At 37.5% G+C, this 26,315-nt stretch overlaps 1 protein-coding gene across 1 annotated transcript in view; it reads right to left on the bottom strand.

Moving 5' to 3' along the window:
* Positions 1-26,315, bottom strand: part of RNF180 (ring finger protein 180) — a 152,548-nt gene that overhangs the window by 95,286 nt on the left and 30,947 nt on the right. The window lies entirely within an intron of this gene.

Here is a 26,315-nt window from a genome sequence, read left to right as displayed (position 1 = left end):
CATGACCTGAGCCGAAGGCAGTCGCTTAACCAACTGAGCCACCCAGGCGCCCTGTATAGCTAACTTTTATTAAGTGTTTTTTGTTAAGTGTTTACTCTGCCCCAAGTACTTAATATTTGTTAGTCATTAAACCCTCACAGCCATTTTAGCATAGAAAGTGAGGCACAGGGATTTTAAATATATCTAAAGTTAGTTAAATAACAGATGATGGACTAAGATTAAAACCCCTACTCAGGGCCCAGAGCCCATGCTTATCATCATTACCTTATTCTGACCACTAAAAACAAGAACTAGAGGTCATTCTTTAAAATCTGAAAGACACAAATTGAAGTATGAATGGATTAATGTACTTCAAGTGTAACAAGCATATGGAACCATCAGGAGGTTAAAATATTTAGGTAAATTGATAGTTGTTCAATAACGAATTGTTAGGAAAACTAGGATGTACTAAACAAAGTACAGCCTCAATCTATTGGGAATGAACTAAAGAGAATCATCAACTCCTTTTCCTGGGGCGACATACTGACTTTTAATGAACAAGCAGCCAGCCCACTATCTACTGTAGTTTCCACAATATTTCCACAATATCTATTACCAGTAGATCCAAAGGTAGATCCATTTAAACGGCAGTACCTATAAAAAACCAGAGCAGGACCTGGCACAAAAAGGCCCAGGAGATCTAACAATTATCATCATCATGATGGCCATTTAAATATACAACGAATATTAAGGTATACATAAAGCATATAACACCAGTTGCACAAGGACTGCTTTTGTTACTTCAGGGATTCTGTCATATACTCTTAGTGGTATTTTTGTGCAAATCACCTGAAAGAGATCTGTGAATTTTCCCCTTTGGGTCTAGTGAATTAGATTCAGTGTGTTTCCAAAGTCTTCAAAGTCATTGGCAAGGATAAAATTCAGAAACAATGTGTCCAGATGCAAAGGTTGTAACAGTAATTTACACTGTTTGGTGTTACTTGGGAGATGGAAAGTAAAAGAGGCAAAACAAAAGCAAACTGGTAACACTTGCCTTTCAAACTCAATTCCCAGCATTCTATACCCCTCTCAACTGTTAGGGGCTTACTAAATTTCTTAGTTTGGCTCTCTTTTTCAACGGTAAATACTGAAGGCCTCTAATGCACAGGGCATGTATCATTTAATCAGTTCAACAACCCTGTGAGGCAGTTACTCTGCACTTTTCTTTTGAAGAGGCAGAGACCTTGAAATTGGACAGATCTGGTTTGGAATCACAGCGTTGCCATATAGCAATTGTAGGACATCGGGCACATTTTGAGTCTCTTTGTATTCCAGTTGTTTCATATGTAAATGGGGAGTAAATGCAGAATATTACAAAATTAGAAATACCATTTATAGGATAGGCATTGTATAAATAAGCCTCTGCCACACGTTTTTACACTTCCAAAAATTCTGATTTCTGTAATGCCATTTTAATGTCTTGTGATCATTTAACTCTATTTAGCTTTACTTTCTAATATTATCTCAAAATGGTGATGCTTTACCAAGTGGGAAGACTTAAAATGTTTTAATAGTTCGCACTCTATAAAGATACTTCATGTTAGACAGTATATGACAGTCTTTCCACAAGGCAATTCAGTGATAAGTATCAACACCTTAAAACTCTGCATATTTTTGATGAATTATTTTAATTCTAGAATTTTTCTAAGGAAATAATCCTGGATAAGCACAATAACTTGAGGTATGTCATTTAAACATGTTCCCAAATTGTCCAACAATTAAATATATTTTGATACGTTCTGATCATTTTAAAATTATTCAGTTATTTAAACATTATAGAGGTGTATGTACTAACATGGAAGGACATCATGACATGATTACCAAAAGAAAAGCAGTTTTGAAAATAACATACAACTTGACTTCATTTTGTACAAAGGAGTGACAGAAAATGTACAAAAAGATGGAATTATAGGAAATTTATACAGATACTAACAGCAGTAGGATATGAGGCACATACCCTCACTCAGATGCTAGCTCTAAACTTAATCCTAACACAAACCCTAACCCTAAGCACTAACCACTAACCCCTAGCCATAACCCTAAACTTAGTCTTCTGGCGATGTCCCTGAACTGCAGGATAATAGTCACATGCCTCACCCTGGCCCTAACCCTAAACCTTATTCTAGTCCTAAACTGAACCCTAATCCTAGATCTGAGGGAAAAAAAGATTTGGCATATATATACAGTGGAATATCACTCAGCCATAAAAAGTAGATTGAACTCTTGCCATTTGCAATGACACTGGATGGTGCTAGAGAGTGTAATGCTAAGTGAAATAAGCCAGTCAGAAAAAGACAAACACTATATAATTTCACTCCTATGGAATTTAAAAAACAAAACAAATGAGCAAACGGGAAAAAAAAAAAAAAAAAGAAACAGAGGGGCAAACCAAGAAACAGACTCTTAACTATAGAGAACACACTGATGGTTACCAGAGGGGAGGTAGGCGGGGGGATGGGTGAAATAGGTGGTGGGGATTAAGGAGTGCTCTTGTGATGAGTGTAGGGTGATGTATGGAAGTGTTGAATCACTATATTATACACCAGTATTTAATATTACACTGTATGTTAATTGGCATTAAAATAAAAACAAAGATGTTAACAGAAATTATTACTGTTGATTTCTATTTCTTTTTGCTTTCTCTTTTTGAACAACAAGCCCATGCTTTTGCTGTACTGTAATAAAAACTAGTTAACAGTTTATATATGTAAATCTAGTTACAAAGAAATACATAAATGAATTGACAGTTATATTGATATAGGGAGAAAGAGTCCAAGACAGAAAAGTTACGTGTAGATTCTAAAGGCACCCTAGTAGGAAATTTAAGCATAAACTGGTTTAAGAGAAGGAAGAATGGGAGGATAAAGTGTCATCAAGGAGAGACACAGTAACAGTAAATCAAGGTAGAAAAATGTGATGAGGTAAGCACTATATAACTAGTACCATCTGTGATGCTTCATGTTGCCTGTTCCTGGTTAATTGTCATCTAGATACGCCTGCCTATGTAGATATGTCCTTTAAGCGGTTACGGTCATCAGGGCAAATGGAAAATAAGGCACACCATTCTGACATCAGGATAGCTTTAAATTTCACTTTTATAAAATAAGGACATGTAGGAACATATTCTGAGAATAAATTAAGACACTGAAAGGTACCTTAAAAGATGAGATTACTTGATCAAGTGTTACCATTATTATTCATGTTTTAAACTAAAGTAATTATTGTACTGGGGTCCTCCTTCCAGGTGGCTATTAAAGCCCACAAACTTATGTTTAATTGGTGTCTAGAATATCTGCAAGAGAGTATATTCGTGCACTCCCTGCCACTCTCTGTTTGCAACACTTTTTTTCTCCACTGGTTAACACTGCCTCCTTCAGGGCAACATCACTTCCTCAGGGTCTCTGTCTGGGACGCCTAAACTTCACCGCTATATATAAACAGGCACACTATGGCTCCCTTATTATAACATTCTTCATACCATACAGTATTTACCTGCTTACTGTCTTCGCTAATAGACTGTGAGCTCCATCAAGGGCAGGGAACATGGCTGTTCTGCACTCTGTTGGATTCCCAGTGTTTAGCACTCCAGCTCACATAACACAGGTACTCAAACACCATGTGGATGAATGGATGAGAGCTATACGTGTTGATGGCACTTTGGTTCCTTGTAGATCTGGCATGAGGCTGTGGACTTATATCAAGGCTCATCATAAAACATCTCTCCCAAATTTATTTTTCTACTTACTACAAGGAGAGCTACCGAGAACATGGGTCAGCACTTCGAAAATCCTCTTTGTGAGGAGGTTAAGGGAGATGACTTTTCAGCGATACCAAAAATATTCATTTCCCAAACGGTTTTTACTTCATGGGCACTATTTATTATGTACCCAGTCTTTTCCCTCTTTTTCCTGGCTGTGTCGATTTTATGTACTAACTTCACTCCCAGCTTCATCTTACTTATTTGTAAGTAAGTACATATTTCCTTACTTTGTCCTTCTCCATATCTGTCCTTCTCCATATTTCCTTACTTAAAAATATAATCTTTCTCCCTCTGCCTCTCCCCCTAATTGTGCTCTCTCTCGAAAAAATAAAATCTTTTTAAAAATATAATTTTTTGTATGCCTCGACTCTTTCTAGGTATGAATCAGAAGACCTAAACAGATTAATAATCAAATTTCAGTTCCTGGTATGTTCAGTTAGTATACTTTTGCATAATTTAAGTTTGAAATATGTCTGTTCAGGAGGACATTTCTTAAATTCCACCTTGGCTTTTTTCCTCTGCCGTTTCTTTTGTTTCCCCTCATACCTACAGATACCGTCTTATTTAAAGCCCTCACCAGATTATTTGATATTCTTCTTTCTGATCTCCTGATTTCTAGACAACTTGCCTCAGTCTCCACGATGTAGCCCCAAGAGTAATCTTACTAAAATGTAAGCTGCCGTCAGTGCCTCTTATTGCTGACAGGTCTCCTCAGCATTACCTGGGAGTCTGTCATCAAATCCCCTCTGCCCCCTCCCCCCCCCAACCTTATCAGTCTTTTGTCTAGTCATACTGAACTATGTACGGTTCAAAGACAGAACCAGGTTACTTCATTTCTCTGTGCCTTTCTTTACATTACCCTTACTGCCTAGACTGCTCTCCACCACCCTGAATAACCAGCAAAAACCCTTCAGCTTTCAAGATCACTTAATATCTACTCATTATACTAGACAGCTCAAGCACCATGTCTGTTGTGAAATATTTCATCTTTCTCAGGCAGAACGGATTACTTCCTCCTTTGTACCCCAGTATATCTGATAAAATGCCCATCATTTTACTTCCATTTTTCTCCCTTCGGTAACCTAGGTTCTCCAAGAAAAGGATCCTGCTCCATTTATTCCCCTATCTTCAGTGCCTGGGATAGTGCCCGACATCATCATTTTACTTCCATTTTTCTCCCTTCGGTAACCTAGGTTCTCCAAGAAAAGGGTCCTGCTCCATTTATTCCCCTATCTTCAGTGCCTGGGATAGTGCCCGCATGTAGCAGGGGTTTGCTCAGTAAATCCGTACTGAACTGAATTCGTCGCTTCAACTACTTATCCTTCTTCTTCCTCTTCGTTCTCTGAGAGGACTCTGCTGGGAAGTGTGGCTGCGCGGCGCTGAGGAGAAGTGGCAAGAGCAACAGCCACGTCCCACGGCTCCCAACACTCAAAGACGCACAGCCTCAGTCTGAACAGCAGGTGGAGGCTCCAAGATGAACACGCAAGTCACCGTCCCTCAACAACCTTCAGAGCAGTGTTTCTCAAACTGTGCGTTTTGACCCACTAAGGATGTCAAGAAATGAATTCAGCGTGTCAAAACAGTGTAGAGAGCCCTGAAAACACAATTCTCAAAGTGACCATGTATCCTCAAGACATAAAAAAACAAAAAACAAAAAAACCTCTTCCTTTAATTTTAGCCACTTTTATGCATGCGGAGTTTAAGAATACCTCCAAGCCCTGAGCTAAGAGCATTGCGAATGTCTGACTGCAATAAAAAAATCACTTAAATCAACAGGCTGGGCTTTTACATGTACTCCAGTTCTAACAGGGGCCATGATCCATTTCCCTCCCACTGCCATCTGCCAGGGTCCCTACCGCACTCCTTGGGCATATTAGATATTGCCTTGTCCTCCTCAATCTTCTTGGGAAAGGGAACCCTAGCGTTGAAACCTTGAGTCCTTCCTGTGGGTCTCCTGTGCAACCTGACTCCCACGCAACCTGGCTTTCCCTACCATGTTCCACCCCTGCCTTTTAAATACTTTTCTGGACCTTTTTCATTAGTGACCACACACCACCTTGGCTTATGTCTGGCCTTCACCCCAGTCTCGCCTGTTGAAGAGACTGTCTAGGTAGCCTGCCACTTCACAAGGATGCTGCCATGCCCTCGTCTGGGCTATAGTGTTATGATCCCAGCTATGCCAGTCTACTCACTGGATGCACTTTTCTTCAGGTATGCTCTAATATTATTCTATTAAATTCCACCAGTGTAAAGGATAAGGGTATTTATTAATTTTGGTTCTCTAGGAACTATCAAAAGATCTGCAACTGTTTCAAATATTATAATTAATGTAGCTGCGGTATAGAATAAAGCTCTACTTGATTTTTTAATTTTTAAAAAAGATTTGATTTATTTATTTGAGAGAGAGTGAGAGAGAGCACGGGTGGGGTGGAGGGGCAGAGGGAGAGGGAGAAGCAGGCCTCCCGCCGAGCAGGGAGCCCAATGTGGGGCTCGATCCTAGGGCCCCAGGATCATGATCTGAGCCGAAGGCAGACAATTAATGACTGAGCCACTCAGGTGCCCCTAAGCTCTACTTTAAAACCCATGATGAAATTGGTTTTCTATATAAAAGTGAATGGTAGATAGTAGGTTGAGTTCTATGCTATAGTGATAGTACCTAGTAAACAACTCATGGAAAATGCTATGCTATTTGCATAAAAACTATGTTTACACAAACATACGTACATGTATATATTTGTATTCCTTTTTTTTTTTTTTTTTTGGTAAAGATTAACTGCCCCTTAATAGTGCTTTCAAGATTTCATTTCTGAACAATTAATTTTTATGCAAACTTCACCTTCCTGAGATAGTCTGAGTTTTATACATCACTGAATATTTTTAATGAGTAGGAGCACTGGTTGCCAGTTTAACAACAACAACAAAAAGCTACATCATTTAGTCATCCAAATATTACCTTTCACAACCAAAGTCACCTTGGTATTTTGAACAGAGTCTTAGGTACTTTTCAGAAAGAACCAACTCATTCCTGAGGAAACTATAAAATATATAAACAAACCTAATAAGAGCACATATCTTAATAAACCCTTAAAATATAATAAAAGAAGTCTTATTTAAAAGTAGAATTTGGAAGGGTACTTGTTCTTCAGTATGCCTTGCTTCTTTAGCAGTTAGAATAAATAATTTGATGAGATATGAGCGAATTAAGTTATTATTTATGTAATACACAGATGACCTAAAAAGTAAATACTTTATAAAGTCAGAACATCAGAAACATGTTAACAGTCAGAAACTCTTACATATACATGCTGATTCACAAATAAAGAAACGCAGATCCAAGACAATGCCTGTAAAAACTTGTAACACATAAGCATCTTTTTTGACTCCAAATATAAGCGACTCAAAGGAAGACATATACTAGCAGTTAGTGAATGCAAGACATCAGATCCCCACTAAATGAGGCCCACCAGAACTAACTGCATTGCTAAGTGCCAATCTACATGTGTGTGGAGGGTGGGGAGTGGGAATGGTGGCTGGATTAAAAAAACTGATCATGAATTTATAGATAGGAATCTACTTTTATAGACTAGTATTTAGGAACTATGTTAACTGCTCATTTGTAGATTATGTCAATAACAATCCTTTTAATATGTCATAGTTCAAGTATTATTCAACTGCAACATATTGTTAAATTAAACATTACCTTTCTGTGATTATTTTAAAACATCAACAACAGTTCTTTTGTATCTCAACACTACCACATACTTGCTACATGACTCAGATTAAAATAGTTCACCTCTTGTACAAAATAAGAATTCCAATGTGATACAGTTACTGTGCAAATTAGAAACAATATATGTAAAGTGCCTCACACTCTTCTCTTAATCACACAGCTAATAATCAGTAGTTTCAGGATTTAGGGGTTTGAATGTAGTCAAAAGCAAAATTACTACCATTAGTACAAGTACAGCACCATCCTAAGTCTTAATACTGGTTTTGAAGTAAAGAACTTTATAATGTGGAATTTTTTTATATAAGACAACTAAGAGTAAGTATTCCATTTGAGAAAGCTCTCGCTCCCACTCCAACACACATACACTCAGCCACACTTGTTCTCAGTTATTTTATTTTTCATTATTTGAACATTTAAGATTTGTGAGTGATCTTTGACAAACTATTCAATTCAGTCATGAAAGAAGAGGATAAGGAGGAAATTAGGAAACACTTTATATCATATTCACCAAACAATTAGTAACTGTCTATCTTGGCTGAACCTATGAAGCATCAAGATGAAAGACACAGAGGCCTTGCCTGTTAGAGGCTCATAGTCTAGTCCAAGCATGCACACAAACTTACGGGGTGCTACATGTTATAAGCAGGGTGCTAATAAAGAACCTAGGAGACAGGGAAGCAGCTAAATGTGCCAGGGTAAACTGACCAAAGATTAACCTTTAAATGAGGATTGAAGGATGAGGAGGATGAGGAGGATGAAAAAAGAACTGTAGGGTGGGAGTAAACTGTGAATGAGTGTGGACACTAACTTCATAAACAAGGATCATAGATTTTTAGGTAAGAGACTGTTGTGAGCAGGTATGTTTTAGCTAATTCATGAAGAGGATAATAAGGGCTTGAAACAGGGCCTCACATAATAGGAGCAGAAGAAAAGAAATAGTTTAAAAGCAGGAGGTATCAACTTTAATAACCAATTACAAGTGTGATAACAAATAATATGTGGGTAGCAAAGGAAATGGAAGCACGAAAAATTCCCAAGTGTTAAATGATGCTATAAATTTAGATAGAAAATCCATGAAGAGTGGTAAGATATTCAACTCTGGGGTTGTCTATCTTAGAAAACTTCAGAACTGTATGTGGTTTCAGTCACTATAATAACAGGTATCTTTCACAAAATAAGTGCGTAAACCTGTCTCAGAGTATGGCTACCTTTGGCAAATATATATATAAACATAGCGTGTGTACTGTTTATTCCTTGTTATAGAATCAATTCATGTTTATTTTAAATCTTTGGAAGAAAAAAAGAAAGATCTTTGTAAATCTTGGTAAAATTCTGGTATATTTTCTTCCAATTTTTCTCATAATTGTGATCAAATTATCTACAAACATACTTTTATGCCCTTTCTTCCCCGCTTAACATTATGACATAACTTTTTTTTGGTAAAGATTTTATTTATTTATTTGACACAGAGAGACAGCGAGAGAGGGAACACAAGCAGGGGGAGTGGAAGAGGGAGAAGCAGGCTTCCCGCGGAGCAGGGAGCCCGATGCGGGACTCGATCCCAGGACCCTGGGATCATGACCTCAGCTGAAGGCAGATGCTTAATGACTGAGCCACCCAGGCGCCCTATGACATAACATTTTAAAGGAATAACTTCAACAAAAATACTCTGAGAATTACGGTAAAATGACAAAGGGTTACTGTTATTTAATAAAGTTAGAAAGCTTAATATCATAGTATTGCCACTGACCATGCTATTCATCTTCAATTAAAAGGGAGAAAATTCCTTACTAATTGAATGACAAATGGGGAGGAAGAGACATGCAAGTAGCATCTATCCATCAAATTCTTACTTTCTGTGAATAAGGCTCTAAACACATAGAAGAAATTAAGGCTCAGGTATGTAAGTTCAAGGTTTGTACAACACCACACTGCTAAATTGTCAGTGGAGCCAGGATTCAAATCTCAGTCTGTTAGTACTTCTGGTTGTCTTTCCAGTATGCTAATGCTGTCCCCCTCCTCAATACAAGCCCCAAAGAATGACACATTTTCTGCAAAGGCCCAGGGTATTCATTTTTAATGCAAGGAGATTATTCAGGGCACTCAGTCTCAATTCTAGTGGTGGTGAACGAGAACAAGGTGGGCAGAGTGGTAGACTACAAAATTCCAGTGGGCCTTTTCAGTTCTAATATCTGTGACTCTGCACTCTTCAGTAGGGCTCCTGAACTGTTTTCTTTCAGCTCCCAATGCTATTAGTTTTCCTTCACAGATTTTGGTGCGTATCACCCAATACACATTGGATGAGAGAGAAGATCTAAAGTCTCTTCTCAGAGGCGTGCACGCAATCCCATATCAGTTCATGGAGAGTGTGCACAAGAGCCCATAAGCAAAACTTGGCCCACTGTGCCATTTATAACTATAATGCTTCTCAATAGTAATTATGATTAATTTCTCATTGCATTAATTTTTTAAATGTCTTTCACTTCTAGTTCCCTTAAAAAATTATCTGTGTTGGCTGTTTTATTTCCTTTTTTAGTACTTCACATTGCTTTAAACTAGAAGCATAATCTGAAAATCAATAAGGCAACAAACTGCTCTTTATCAGTTGTTTCACCTAATTTCTGATCTACCAGCACAAGCACTGCTCACTTTAAAAAAAAAAAAAAAAGAGATAATGAACAGTATACAGTGAACACTAAGATGGTGGTTCAAAATTCTGGCTGTACATTACTAAAATGACACAGAAAGGTTTTTAAATATTCTAATGACTAGGACAACTCCAGATGAATTTAACAGGACTCTTGGGGAGGGGAGCTGAAAATATGGTATTATTGAAAAATCTCCCCAGAGGAGTGCCCAGGTGGCTTAGTTGGTTAAGCTTCTGCCTTAAGATTAGGTCATGATCCCAGCGTCCTGGGATCGAGCCCCGCATCAGGCTCCCTGCTCAGTGGGAGCCTGCTTTTCTCTCTCCTGCTTCCCACTGTTTGTGTTCTCTCTTTCTCTGTCAAATAAATAAATAAAAAAATCTTAAAAAAAAATCTCCCCAAAAAGTCCATTTAAGTCAAACGGCAAAGTCATCAGGGGGTAAACACTTTGGATACAACCAGTTTTCCACAGAGTTTTCTGGATGAAACAAAAGACAACTGAGGATTAGCTCTTAACATTCTGAAATACACAACATTTGTAATATAGATTGTCTGCAAAATGGCCCTAATAACTCCTCCTATGGCTGTATCCATGTTCCTTCTCAATGTGATTTTTTTGCTCCTCTCATCAAGAGGAAGGAACTGCTTCTCCACCTATGAATCTGGTCTACCCTCATGATCTGCTTTGACCAATGGTATATAGTAAATGTCATGTTCTGTGACTTCCAAGACTAGATTTCAAGTGGTATACGGCTTCTACTCTAGGCATCTTACAAGGCAATGTTGCCACATGAAAATCCTTAAGGATAAAAGATCACAGGGACAAAGAGGAAAACCTCAAACACCATCAAACTACTTATGAATGAGTTAGGCCATCATGGACCTTTTAGGCCAAGTTAAGTGCCAGATGATGGGGACAAGACTAGCTTAAGTAGTGACCAGCTGATCCTAGCCCAAACTGCTAGCCAAAGAGTTGGAAACATACAAAGTAGATGTTGTTTTAAGCCAGTAAGTTTTGAGGCAGCATTATAGCAAGAGATAACTAATACAGTAGTCTTAATGGACATAATAAATATTAAAGACAAAATAATACATTCTTTCCTACTTTGCCAAAAGTAATATTTATGTGCTCTAAAAACCTGCTTATGTATTTAAGAAGGAAAAAAAAAAAACCCAGAAGTATAATTTTGCAAACATAGTCTTTCTGTTTTCTTTGTTAATAATTCAGTAACATATTTAGGTTAGAACTTGAAATATAAGATCGAAATGTAAGCAACTTTTTACACCACAGAACAAACTACTGTAAAAATATTTTTATTTATTTATTTTTAGGATTTTATTTATTTATTTGATAGAGAAAGCAAATGACAGAAAGTACAAGCAGGGGGAAGAGCAGCAGAGGCAGAGGGAGAAGCAGGCTTCCCGCTGAGCAGAGAGCCCGATGCGGGGCTCGATCCTAGGACTCTGGGATCATGACCTGAGCCGAAGGCAGATGCTTAACCAACTGAGCCACCCAGGCACCCCTAAAAATAATTTTGTATCATTTCCTGCATATTCAACATTTAAACATTGTCGATTTCTCACTTCATATATGAGAAAGTTCTTAAGTCTCAAAACTTTTTAAAAGTCACCTAACACCGAGTATATAATATTTGGGTGAGTCCATGAAATTACCCAAAATGTTGTCCAGTTTTCAGTATATTGCCTTTTTTGCAAAAGTTCACTAACTTCATTTAACAATTACTGATTGAGTGTCTATATACAATAATTAATTATTCCTTGAGTGTCTATATACAAAGCATGTCTTAGATGTTATCCAAGGAAGACCCAAAAGAAGTTTGGTTTGGGTAATTTTTCACTGACTTTTAGGAACATACAACACAGTAGAGGTAATAAGACAAATTTGGGGAGTTAGAGCTATAGGGACAATCATTTCTACCCAAGTATGAAAGACTCTGAAGAAAAAAAAGATGTTTTTTTAATTGTGTCTTCAGAGATGATCAGCATTTCAGAAGGATGCTCTGGTTTCGGGAAGACAATCCATGTAAGTAAAACCATGTAATAAAGCTAAGAGGTGAAACATTTTCAGAGTGCAGTGAGCAGTCCAACTTGGCTGGAACAGAAGCTCTGGGATACAACTGACAGTAGGTCTGCAAAGGCACGGCACGGCGCCCTAGACGGCTATTTATCCTGTAGGCAATTGTGGTCAGAGGTTTGGGAAGGTGACGGTAAAGGGAACAACTGCGGAGCTATAAACAAACGAACTGAGATTGAAAAGTAAGAGAGGATAGCTGGGAGGCCACGGCAAGAGTCCAAATGTGAAGACTCTTATCTATTGCTGTAGTAAACAGTAGTCTTGGGAGTAACAAGAGAAAGAAGCAGATATAGAAGGTATGTGAATAGGGCGCCTGGGTGGCTCAGTCAGTTGGGCGACTGCCTTCGGCTCAGGTCATGATCCTGGAGTCCCGGGATCGAGTCCCACATCGGGCTCCCTGCTCGGCAGGGAGTCTGCTTCTCCCTCTGACTCTCCTCCCTCTCATGCTCTCTGTCTCTCATTCTCTCTGTCTCAAATAAATAAATAAAATCTTTAAAAAAAAAAAAAAAAGAAGGTATGTGAATAAAAGCAAAGGGAAATCCTAAGGACACTAAGTCTTCCCACAGGTGGCAGTATGATGATGCTGTGCACAACTCTTCAGATTCACCAGAATTCAGAAAAATAACTTTTAAGTAAGATGTCAAATCCTGGCAGCTTTTTTTCCTCCTTACTGCTCAGGATCAAGATGACTTCATGTAAAGGAAAGTGTGCAGCTTATCACCAAGGAAACCAAGAAATGCCCCAAAGCTGTATTTCTCAGTTATATCCTCTGCTCCTTGGGAGTTCTCACCATTGGTTACTAAAATCTTCTTAGGAGACATACTACTGGTAGCCCACTGAACTCCCCCGGGGCTTTTCCGTGCTCCCCGAAGCGAAGAGTCCCTAGGAATAAACCGCCTGTGCCCTGGTGTTTAGATCTTTGGTTTTAGCTTTCATGACACACCATCTACGTCTAATATCCAAACCACAAGAGTCCTTAAAAATATGGATGCTTTAGGGCGCCTGGGTGGCTCAGTTGGTTGGCGACTGCCTTCAGCTCAGGTCATGATCCTGGAGTCCCAGGATCGAGTCCCGCATCGGGCTCCCTGCTCGGCAGGGAGTCTGCTTCTCCCTCTGACCCTCCTCCCTCTCATGCTCTCTGTCTCTCATTCTCTCTCTCTCAAATAAATAAATAAAATCTTTAAAAAAAAATATGGATGCTTTAAATTGGTCTATTTAGACTTCTTATGCACAGCAAACTAAGGCTTTTTGTGTCTCTTTGCTAGATCATCCATATGCTGCTGTAATTGCTAAAATCTAACCAGCCAATCAATTCTGGGCAGTCATGTTAGCTAAAATATTTTACTTTTTAGGCCTCTTGACTGTTTGACACCTCAAAACTTAGAATACAGTAATGATAATAATAGTAACAGCTACCAATTATTGGGTGCTCCTTCTGTAAAACGCATGCGCTCAGTATTGTACAAACATTTCCTAACTTAGTCTTACCACTACCTTATAAAGAATATATTTTAAAGTTTATTTTTTGCATGAGAAAATCAAGGCCCAGAGAGGGTAAGTAATCCACTAAGTGATTACCTAGCCAGTGCTGTACAGAGTCTGCCCACAAGCTCATGGTTTTAAACCACCTTACTGAGCTTCTTCCCATGATATGCATGGGGCTCCGAGGCCTCACAGAATCATGAGATAAAATGAAAAGCCGTAGATAGAGCACAGTGATTAAGAGCACAGATTCCTAAGTCTTATGGCCCGGGTTTGAATCCCAGTTCCAACACTTAGCTGGGTGGTGGACACCCACCACTAGCTGGGTGACCCTGGACGAGATATCTAACCTTTACTGGTGAAACAGCAATAATAACGTAACTACCTCATGGGGTTGCCATGAAGATTAAGTGAATAATACATTGAAAGGGAATGGAACAGTACCTGGACAGAGTAAGCACTATGTAAGTGTTCACTGTTGTTGCTGTTGTTGTTTATCATTATCATTACCATTGTGCGACTCCAAAGCATATTACCAACTTGTAAGTGTGACATACCATTTAAGAAGTTTTGTTCGCTTTTTTCATTAATATTGATCTTACGACTTTTGATAGATGTAGTCTAGTAACATCAAGGAGAGATGTTTAAACTTCAACTTCAGTCAACCTTAGAACAAGCATCTAAGAGTTAGCAAGTCTGTGTACTGGAAATTAACTCGGGTGCTTTAAAAAAAACTGTCTAGGGCCTGTCCCAGACTTAGGGCACTGGAATCTCTGAGGGACTGTAAAAAGCTCTGCTAGTGACCCTGATGCAGCCTGTCTAGAGATGAGCATTTGACAACCACCATATTGTGTAATTCTTTGAGGCATAAAGAAAACCTAGCTGGAGAGATTAAAATCTCCCTCTCTTCCCTAAACATGTTACTGAGATCAAGTTCTATCAAAAAGCTAAAAATAGAAAACTTTAAGCTTTGGGAACCTTGTGAAAAGGAAGCCATTATATTCTCAATATTTATTACCGCCTCGTGGAAAAGAAACTTTTGGCATTTGGTATGACAACAATCACCTACCAGGTGCCAGTCAAGCATTGTGTACAAAGATATTTTCCTTCTCAAGTATGCAGCCCTGAACTTTGAGAAAAATCTAAGTTTTTTTTTTTAAGATTTTTAAAGATTTTATTTATTTATTTGACAGAGAGACACAGCGAGAGAGGGAACACAAGCAGGGGGAGTGGGAGAGGGAGAAGCAGGCTTCCCACTGAGCAGGGAGCCCGATGTAGGGCTCCATCCCAGGACCCTGGGACCATGACCTGAGCCGAAGGCAGATGCTTAACGACTGAGCCACCCAGGCGCCCCAAATCTAAGTGTTTTTAAAAAGGAAAATATCCCAACACTGAAACTAGTCACTTTAAAATAAATATAATTGGTTTTAAAAACCAATTTTATTTAAAAAAAATAATTGGTTCCTATAATTTCATGTGTGCTGAAATAAACATTCTTCTTTGGCTCACACTTACCTATTATAGTGGCTACAAAGGCTATCTACTCTCTTGCATGAGCTGGCACATTGTTTTCTTTTCTTTTCCATTTAGGCTTCACCCCAGGAGTAAACCCATTCATCTAATCTAGGTTAGATGATGGCAATGCATGAAAGTTAGGGACTGCAAAGAATGCTTTAGAACCTGCTAAAAGAGCAAAATTCAGCAATTCACTTCTGAGTAAGCAGGGATTCTTGATCCTATCAATACAACATACACTATTCCCCCAACCTATTGCTAATTAGCTTAAAGGCTAACTCAAAGTTCTAGCTTCTAGATCTAGCATAATGATTAGAGACCTAGATAACTGATGAGTTAAACGTAAGAGAACTCACTTACCAAACTAAGCAAGTTTGTGGCATCTCTTTCCCATTTACTTTACACCATCTGAGAAGATATTATAATGCCTTTCACATGGCATTTAGTTGTTTCAAAGTAATATAAAAAAAACAACATTAGGAAGACTGGTCTTTTAGGGTACCTGGGATGTCAGTAAGTACAAAAAACTAACATGGACATCCTAAATGAAAGCTATCATTTCTATCACCAACACACCTGTGGTCTCTATTTCTATGGACTGAAATGGCCCTAGTAGTCTGAGGTCTTGGTATAGCCTTGTGCTACTTGGGAGATCTATGTGCCAAGATGTGGTTTCTTGTTCAGTGTTCGTTTACTCAGAGTCCTGGTTCCAGACAACACTGTCAGGTAGATCAGTACTACCTTCAGTACCATACCATTTACCCAACTAGCCCTTGCTCTCAAGCTGTTGTCTGTCCAGAGACCACTAAGCCTTTTTTAAAATGCTTTGTGCCTCTTATTTTTTCTGATTCAGCTCCTCCATCCAAAGTTAATTGCCCTTTAACCTACTTAGGGAAGACCTGAAGGACTAAAATAATTTCTTCTGTCAAATTATGATAGTAATGTCTAATACAGGATTAATTAATTATGCCTCTGGAACACATATTCATTTTTGGAAAAACCCAAGAAAACTACAAAAATGAGTAATGTGGAAAATTCCAGGGAAAGTCAGAAAAAAACACTCATTTTCCCCTAAGCCTTCAAGATCTATAATAGCTATTTCTCTTCTCTCAAGATTGGCTTAACTCATAAATTCCATTGAAACTGTATGTGGTAGGCAGAATAATCTCCTCCTACCAAAGATGCCAACATCCAAATCCCTGGATCCTGTGGATATGTTAAGGGGCAAAAAGAAGATTTCAGATGGAATTAGATTTGCTAATCAGATGACTGAAAATAAGGAGATTAGCCTGGATTAATTAGGTAGGCCCAATGTAATTACAAGTCATTAAATGGGAAAAGGACAAAAGAAGAGTCAGAACCAAAGAGCGACATCATAAGAAAGACTCAACCGGCCATCATTAGCTTTGAAGATGGAGGGTAGGCATGAGCCAAGAAATGGGGACTGTAGAAGCTAGAAAAGGTGAACAAATACAATGGTTTCTCTCCTAGAACCTCCAGAGAGTAATGCAACCCTGCCAACACTTCTCATTTTAGCCCAGTGAGACCCATTTCAGGCTTTTGATCTCCAGAACTATAATAAATTTGTGTTGTTTTAAGTAACTAAATGTTATAGTAACATTAGGAAATGAATATACCATCCAAGTACACAGAGGGAGCTAGCACTCTAATTTCCTTAAAATACATGCTTGGAATTTTTCCTACTGGATTATGATGCTGCTTTATAGAAGCTGCCTCATTAGTATTTGCTCGTAATTAGACAACATGGACAGATGATCAACTGTTGTGCCTGGAGATAAAAGGGAAAAAGATGGACCAACTATAAATAACTTCCCTTACACTGTAAAAAATATCTTTAAATGTTCAACTGGAAAAAAAATACAATTAGTGAAAAGAACTCATTGGCTGGTATGGCCTTGTTCTGAATATTCTTTTTATTTTTAAAGATTTTATTTATTTATTTGACAGAGACAGCGAAAGCAGGAACACAAGCAGGGGGAGTGGGAGAGGGAGAAGCAGACTTCCCGCTGAGCAGGGAGCCCAATGTGGGGCTCAATCCCAGGACCCTGGGATCGTGACCTGAGCCTAAGGCAGCCGCTTAACGACTGAGCCACCCAGGCGCCCCTGAATATTCTTTTGTTCAAGAATAGGGGAAGGATGGTTTATCAGATGGACGTTAACAAAACTGCTAAACATCAAGGTGTGAATGGTTCATTGTGATCTACAAGCTGATATCATTTCACTGCCTCTGCCAGCATCCCATTCCACACTGAAACACATCTGCCACTGGTTTTATCCTGAATTTAGGGGACAGGCCCATTTCCAGAAAACTATACATGCCACTTGAACCTTAAACCAAAACAGATGGAATATCTATTGCTCCCTCAAAATACTTTATCCCAAATATTATCACAGAGTAGCTGTTTTATTCCAACACAGTAAGTGCCACTGAAAAGGAGCGTAGTAAAAACACTGACAGATTTTTAGTTCATGGCAACAAGAGAAAACATTACTATTATTTTGTAAACTCCTTCTCACAAAGCACAAATTCTCTTACTGTTATGATCTGACAAGAGACTAAAATTTATACCATTCCATACTCTACTCCAGTATATGAAATTCTTCATTGGAAAGAAATGGCTTTGTTTCCCTGCAAGAGGAAATTTGGTGCCCTCTGGTGTTGGAAAACTAGCTGGTCCACGTCACCTTTACAAACTAGCACTCCAGGGAGGGTCATAAAAGCATACGCTTAGAGTGGAATAGCTTATCCCAGTATAGACATACAGTTATTTTTTAGTGGAAAGATATATAAAGTTATATAGTTATTTTTAATGGAAAGTTTTGCTCTTGGTTTATTAATCAATATTTATTCTGACAGAGTATTAGACAAGTACTATCAAAAAAAAACTGAGCCTCACAGGTAGAAGACTCCTTGCCTATATCACCCATGGGAGCCTCTCTCTAGCTTTACAAAAAGGAGAACAAAGGTGAATGGTTTAAGATTTTGCAGCAAAAGTAACGAATAAAAAGGGTGACATTATTAGGATGATACGATTTATAATTGATTCTTCACCTGTATTATAAAATGTGAGAGAGATAAAAAATAGAATAAAACCTAAGATAAGACCTGTGAAAAACTGTATCCATCTTCAGAACATAATTAAAAGAGTTGGAGCCCCCTATCTAGCACCCCGAATCATATTCTCCCTTCCTTTCAGAAATATCGACTCTCTTCAATTTGATGTTTAAATAATTGATATGTAAATGTATTTTTTGTTTCCTGAACTTTCTCTAACACTGTTATGCTGCTTCTAAAATTAAAAATTCCCTTTAAATCAGTACTTTGTTCAAGAAGGCCCAGGGGATAGCAGTTACAACCAGTAATACACAGCCAGGGAGAGGACTCCAGCTACCTCCCCAATTTGGGGGCACATGGAAGCTGATATTGTAAGGTTATTATGCATGAGAAGAGTGGGTGAGACTTACGTCTCAGCACTGGAAAGTTCCAAGGAGGTTTGAGGAGGACAAGAAGGCCCTGACTGTGATGGTTTTTTTTTTTTTTTTAAATAGGTTAGTACAGAAACAGGATAATGAGGGACAACAGGTGGACAGTGTATACCGCGATGGTTAATATGGTAAATGAAGCCAAATGTGGAGTTTGAGAATGGAAACCAGGCAGTCTTCCCAGAACATACAAGGCCAAAAGAGCTGAAAGCATAGTCTAGTTCTATTCATCCAACACACCCAGCACCAAGTTCAGTCCTATGTGATAAGCTCCAATTTTCTCTAAGTGTCTCTTTGGCAGTAGCTCACTGATGATTCTGTTTTTTCTCTTCCCCAAACCAACCGGCCTTTTCCAAATTTGGGGGATAGGACAGCATACATCCTTGCCATTCTCTTACACCCACTGCCTTTTCCCCTGAGTGCCTGAGGGAGTCACTGCCTTCATGCTCCTCCGTAATGTCCAAAGCCTGCCTTCCTCCCCACTTCCTCCCACTCCAGCTAGCTACCAGCTCATGGGAAAGAGCTGATACAAGTAAAACACCTTGGACTGCACCTAGCATATGCTGAAGCTCAGTAACTTTTAACTAATCTTTCCATCACTCCCACGGCCACAAACTCTCCATTCCATTCCCTCCCTCCAGCTTGCTTAGTCAAAACTCTCATTCTCTTAATGCCAGACCAAGAAAAGCTCTGTTACTTGGACAGAAGTATTTGTACTGTCTTCTACTACATGCAAGGAGCTATATTAGGTGTTAGAGGGTAAGGTCAAAGGATCTTGTCTTTTCCAGTATGGTTCTTCATCTAATTCCTTCTCAGCCCGGTTCTAGCCAGCTGCCTTTCCTCTGTACCATCCATTAGAATAAATTCTCATTGCTCTTGTAAATAAATCCTTTGTCAAAGACTCCAGAAATTCACTTTTAACCCATTTTTAAATGCTTTTTTGTTGATCTTCCTTCTTTCCAACAGTTCTCAACTCTGGTTACATGTTGGGATCATTCGAAAATTAAAATATATTGTATGTATATATATTTTAATAAACACAAACACACGTAGTGATGCCCAGTCTAGACCAAGGGAAATATAACCTGATAGAGCCCAGGCAGTGGCATTTTCAGAAGCTCCTCAGAGGATTCCAACTTGTAGCTAGGGTTAAGGAAACTTGGTTCATTTTCCATGCCTGCAGCACTGGATATGTCATTTGTTTGTTCAGTTCATACACTCTGCAACCCCATATTGAGCTCTTACCATGGACCTAGCCTAAAACTACTTAGCAGCTACATGGCATCTTCATAATCAAACACGTTTCTGACCACTCCATCACAATTCTTTCTCAGCTAACCATTTCTCCTCTCTTCTCTGTCATCAATCTTACCACTTCCACACAATCTTCCTACCCTTTCCCAATCAGGCTTGCTTCTTTGTGAATGCTCTGGGATTCTCCAGTGCATCTCACTGTCTTGGCCAAAAACAATCCTAGATCAAATAAGCTGTTGGCCAAAATTCACTATGATATGACCTCTCCGCAAATGCCTAAGAAAAAGATCACTGATATTCATATGTGTCTCCCCCCTTCACTCAAAGGTCCCTGAGTGGAGAAATCCTATTTCATTCATTGCTGTATCTTCAATATTTAGTGTAGTTATTGGCCAAGAGTGATCTACCCCACGGACATTAGTTAAATGCAGAAAAGGATGAAAGAAAAATAAAGGTATGTGATAATAAGATATTTTCTTCATCATCTAAGAATGATAAGCCATGTGAGGAGAATCTTTCTTGAGAGGTCATGGTATAATGGTTAATAGCATGGACTCTGGGATCTAGATCTGCCACACACTACTTTTGTGGGCCTAGGGAATCCTCCAATAAAAACTGTGGGCATTGAGTCTATAATAAGCTTTCCTGGTACACAACATTGAACGTGTTGTCACAACTTTTGCTGGAAGAAGTTCATTCTATGTAACTCAACGGGGACAGGACCTTGGAAGTTTGTACATGGCTTCTTCCAGAATTTGCCCTATGCATCTTTTCCCTTCACTTAGTTGGTTTGTATCCTTACACTGTAATAAAACATAGTTATGAGTATGACTATAGGGTGAGTCCCGTGAGTCCTCTTAGTGAATCATGGAATGTGGGGGTGGTCTTGGGGACCCATTATATAATCTATAACCCCAGCTTAATCATGAGCAAAGTATTAGTCATTCTTAATTGACTATTTCTACAAAATAGCTAAGCAGCATTCCTCAAAACTGTCAAGGTCATCAAAAACAGGGAAAGTCTGAGAAATTCTTAAAGGCCAGAGAAGCCCAATGAGACATGGTAACTAAATGTAATGTGGTACCCTGGATGAGATCCTGGAACAGAAAAAAGAACTATAGGTAAAAACTAAAAAAATTGTGAATAAGGTATAGCCTAATTAATAATAATGTGTCAATACTGATTCATTAATTGTAAATATACCATACTAATATGTTATTTTTTTAAGATTATTTACTTATTTTAGAGAAAGAGAGCATGCATGCACAAGAGGGAGAAGGGCAGAGGGGAGAAAGAAAATCCTCAAGCAGACTCCCTGCTGAGCATGGAGCCTGACTCAGGGCTTGATCCTGGGACCCTGAGATCATGACCTGAGCCAAAACCAAGACCCCAGTCACTTAACTGACTGATCCACCCAGGCTCCCCACTAACATAGGGTAAACTAGGTGTGGACATATGGGAAATCTCTGTACTAGTTTCACAACTTTTATATAAATCTAAAAGTATCCTACAATAAAAAAAAGTTTTATTAAAAAAAAATTTTTTTTTAAAGATTTTATTTATTTATTTGACAGAGAGAGACAGTGAGAGAGAGAACACAAGCAGGGGGAGTGGGAGAGGGAGAAGCAGGCTTCCCACGGAGCAGGGAGCCAGATGCGGGGCTCAATCCCAGTACCCTGGGATCATGACCTGAGCCGAAGGCAGACGCTTAATGACTGAGCCACCCAGGTGCCCCTAAAAAAATTCTTGATCACTTACTGTGTTCAAAGTATTGTGCTAAGCACTAGAAAATTTAGATCTTAAAGTAAAGGAATTATCAAGTCAATGTAATTTTGCTCCACAGTTATTCATTTATCTGTATTTTGAAATCAATTGAAATGGCAGGAAAACAAAGTTAAGGTATTTGGTGATGCCCATTACAATTGACTGCTTATTTATATCTTATTATCTCACTAGATGGTGGCTTCCTGGAAGGTAGAAACAATGCCAAAGTATCAACTTAGTGAGCAAGCCCTAAATGTTGTTTCATTAATAAAATGAAAGAGTTGGCCAACAGGCAACATGAAAAGATGCCCAATATCATTAATCATTAGGGAAATGCAAATCAAATATGCAATGAGATATCACTTCACACCTGTCAGAATGGCTAAAATTAAAAACAAAACAAGAAATAACAAGTGTTGGGGCGCCTGGGTGGCCCAGATGGTTAAGTGTCTGCCTTCGGCTCAGGTCATGATCCCAGGGTCCTGGGATCGAGTCCCACATCGGGCTCCCTGCTCCTTGGGAGCCTGCTTCTCCCTCTGCCTCTCTCTCTCTGTCTCTCATGAATAAATAAATAAAATCTTTAAAAAAAAAAAAAAAGAAATAACAAGTGTTGAGAATATGTAGAAAAAGGAATCCTTGTGGACTGTTGGTGGGAACGCAAATTGGCACAGCCACTATGGGTGAACAGTATGGAGGTTTCACAGAAAAGCAAAAATAGAATGAGCATATTATCCAGTAATTCCACTACTGGATATTTACCCAAAGAAAATGAAAACATTAATTTGAAAAGATATATGTACCTTTATGCTTACTGTAGCATTATTTACAAGAACTAAGATAGAGAAGCAACCCAAGTGTCCAATAGATGGATAAGGAAAATGTGGTGTGTATGTATATGTATATGTACATGTATATGTGTATTTATATTTATATACATACAAACATTAATATATACACACACACACAATATACACAAATGATGGAATATTACTCAGCCATAAAAAAAAGAATGAGATCTTGCCATTTGCAACAACATGGATGGACCTATAATACTAAGGCTATAATACTAAGTGAAATAAGTCAGACAAAGAAAGACGAATACTATATGATTTCACTTGTATGTGGAATTTAAGAAACAAAACAAATGAATAAACAAAAAAGAGACAAATAGAAAACTAACTCTTACATACAAAGAGCAAATTGGTGGTTGCCAGAGGGGAGGTGGGTGGGGGGATGGGTGAAGCACGTGAAGGGGATTAGGAGTGCACTTATCTTGATGAGCACTGAGTGATGTACAGAACTGGTTGTTTTATTGTACACCTGAAAGTAAAATAACACTGTATGCTAATTATACTTGAATAAAAAAATAAAATGAAGAGAGTAGCGAACAACCTGAAACAATAAATTTACACAAAGTAGACTGAGAAATAAATATCTTTCTGTGCCATGTATGACTAAAGGTCATGACATTCTTTCCTAAAAGACTGTTTCATGACCAAGTTTCTGTGTTTAATGAAACCAGTAATCTGTGTCATGTAGTTTTAATTGTCAGATTTTCATTACTAAGGCTTTTTCTTTCAATAAACCATTAATTTTCTGCTGGAGGCAGAGAAAAAAATGGGGAATAATTGCTCAATATGTGGATTACTATTATAATTCAGATATACAAAAATTTCTCTTTTAAAGGGACAACCAAGTATGTATTTGGAATATGATCTGTGCATGATTTGAAGATGATGTATCAAGTGATAAAAGATTAAATGAACTCCTTTAAAATCTATGCAAAGTTCAAAATTATTGCTATGTAAAAATCCATGAAAATGAAATTTAGTGCCTTTGTGGAAAATATGTATCTTGTCTAGATAAACGCAAATAAGCACGTCTTTAATACACTTTATTGGCTTCTACTCTCCCCAGGGCCTAAATTACACCTTTGTAATAATACAAGTAGTCTTAACTCATTTAATTCACTGAGAACAAAATAATATAGTCATTGTAGATGGTTCAGTGATTTATTACAAACAATGATATTAGGTCAATTATTTTATATTCTCATGCACAGTACTCCAGAGAAAAATGAGCTAAACTCTCTTTTCACAATAGTTTCCTGTGGGCTTTAAAGAGACATTTTCTTTCACTCATATTAAATAGACTTAAGGTTAAAAAATGAAAACACAATAGAATGAAATGCTGTTTACAAAGAATTATTTTAAAATATTATACAACTATACTAGAGACAGCTTTACTTTCCCTCAATCCAGAGGAAGAAATATTTTCCCCAGTAAGAAATTTTTGATTAATTTCCTCAAAATGCTAGTATTTCAGTCTTTTCATGATTGTACTAACCACTTAGACAAACAAGGTCGGCCAAAAAAAAAAAAAGTCTCAAAGGAAATTAGAAAATAGTTTGAACTGAATTATAATAAAATACAATATAATGTCATAGGATGTAGCTAATGCAGAAACTAAAGGGAAGTTTACAACATTAAATACTTAGATGAGAAAAAAAGATTTCCAACCATTAAATTTCTAAGTTTCCAATTAATAAGTTGCTAAGTATTTTTTTCTAAGAGGAAAGAAAATGAAAGAAAGAAAATATTAAAGGTAAGAGCAGAAATTAAGAATTTAAAAGTAGCACACAATAGAAAATATAATTGAAATCCAAGGCTGGTTCTTTGAAAAGATCAATAAAATTGATAATCTTCTAGCAAAACTAAAAAAAGAAAAAAGAAAAAAGAGAGCAAGCAAGAGAGAAGATACAAACCACCATTAATTATAAGGATTTTAAAGGGGATATCATTACCGACTCAAGAGACATTAAAAGGATTATAAAGGAATATTATGAACAATACTAACACACAATTCCAACAACTTAGATAATTCATTGAAAACAACAAACTACCAAAACTTACCCCAAATGAAAGAGATACATAAATTGTTCTATAAGTACTAAAGAAATTGAGTTCACAGTTAAAAACCTTACAAAAAAGAAATCTTCAGGCCCAGAAAATTTCATTACCACATATTTAAGAAAAAATAACATCAATTCTTCAAAATATTTTCCAGAAAACTGAAGAGGAAAGATTACTTCCTAACTCATTTTACATGACCAGTACTATCCTGATATCAAAACCACACAAAAACAGCACAAAAATACAGAAAACCTTAGGCCAATATCCCTCATGTACAGAGGTTAGAAAAAAAACTCTCAAAAATTACTGCAAATAATATCCAGCAATATATAGGAAGAAAAGTACAACATAATAAGAGTGGTGTTTACTGTGGAACTGAAAAACTGACTCAGTTTAATAATCAATATTAATATTGAAAACACATAATCATATCATGAAGAGAAAAAGCATTTGACAAAAGTCAACACCCATTCATAATAAAACTTTCAGTAAACTAGGAATATAAAGAAACTTCCTCAACCTGATAAAGGGCATCTATAAAACACCTAAAACTAACATCATACCTAATGGTGAGAGACTGAATGCTTTCTTCCTAGTATCAGGAAAAAGACAAGGATGTCTGTTCTCCTCATCTCTGCTCAATACTGTACTGGATGTTGTAGCTACTTCAATAACAAAAAGCAAAAAACAAAGAAAGAAGAAAGGAAAAAAAATCTGGATTGGAAAGGAAGAAGTAATGCCGTATTTATTTGCAGACACCATGATGATCTAGTAGAAAATACAATGGAATCTACAAAACAACTACTGTTCCTACTAGGTAAGATTAGAAAGGTTGTAAGATAAAAGATCAACATACTAACTCAATTTTATTTCTACATATTATCAATGAACAACTGGAAATTCAAACTTAAGAAAACAATACCATTTTACAATAGTATAAAATATGAATACTTAGGGATAAATCTGACAAGATGTCAAAGATCTGTACTTTCAAATAACAAGATACAAAGTTAAAACAAAAATCAGTTGTGTTTCTGTACATTAGCAATATACAATTTTAAACAATTTTTAAAAAATTAACAACAACATCAAAAAGTAAATAGGCATAAACTAACAAAACATGCCCAGGTTCTGAATGCTAAAAAGTGCAAAAATATGGATGAAAGAAATCAAAGACCTAAATAAAAGGAGAGACGTACCATGTTCGAGGATTAGGAAAATCAACACAGTAATGATTTCAGTTTTCCCCAAGTTGATCTATAGATTTCATATAATTACAATCAAAATCCCAACAGGAAACAGGCAGATTCTAAATTTTATATGAAAAGGCAAAGGAACTACAATAAATAAAACAAGTTTGAAAAAGAACAATTAAGTTAGGGGAATCACAGAATCCTACTTTATGATTTATTAAAGCTACAATAACTAAGAAAAAGGACTCCTGGCAATGAGAGACACAAAAATGAACTGAAGAGAATAGACAGTCCAGAAATAGACCCCCACACATATAGCCAATGGGTCTTCAACAAAGCTGCAAAAGCACTTCAATGGACAAAGGTCAGTGTTTTCAACAAATGGTGCTGGAACAATCAAGCATCTCTATGTAAAACAATGA

The sequence above is a fragment of the Neomonachus schauinslandi genome, chromosome 7 (assembly GCF_002201575.2).
Source record: "Neomonachus schauinslandi chromosome 7, ASM220157v2, whole genome shotgun sequence".
NCBI classification, from domain to species: Eukaryota; Metazoa; Chordata; class Mammalia; order Carnivora; family Phocidae; genus Neomonachus; species Neomonachus schauinslandi.
Note: the sequence above shows the minus strand (reverse complement) of the source record. Positions and strands in the feature narration are given on the sequence as shown.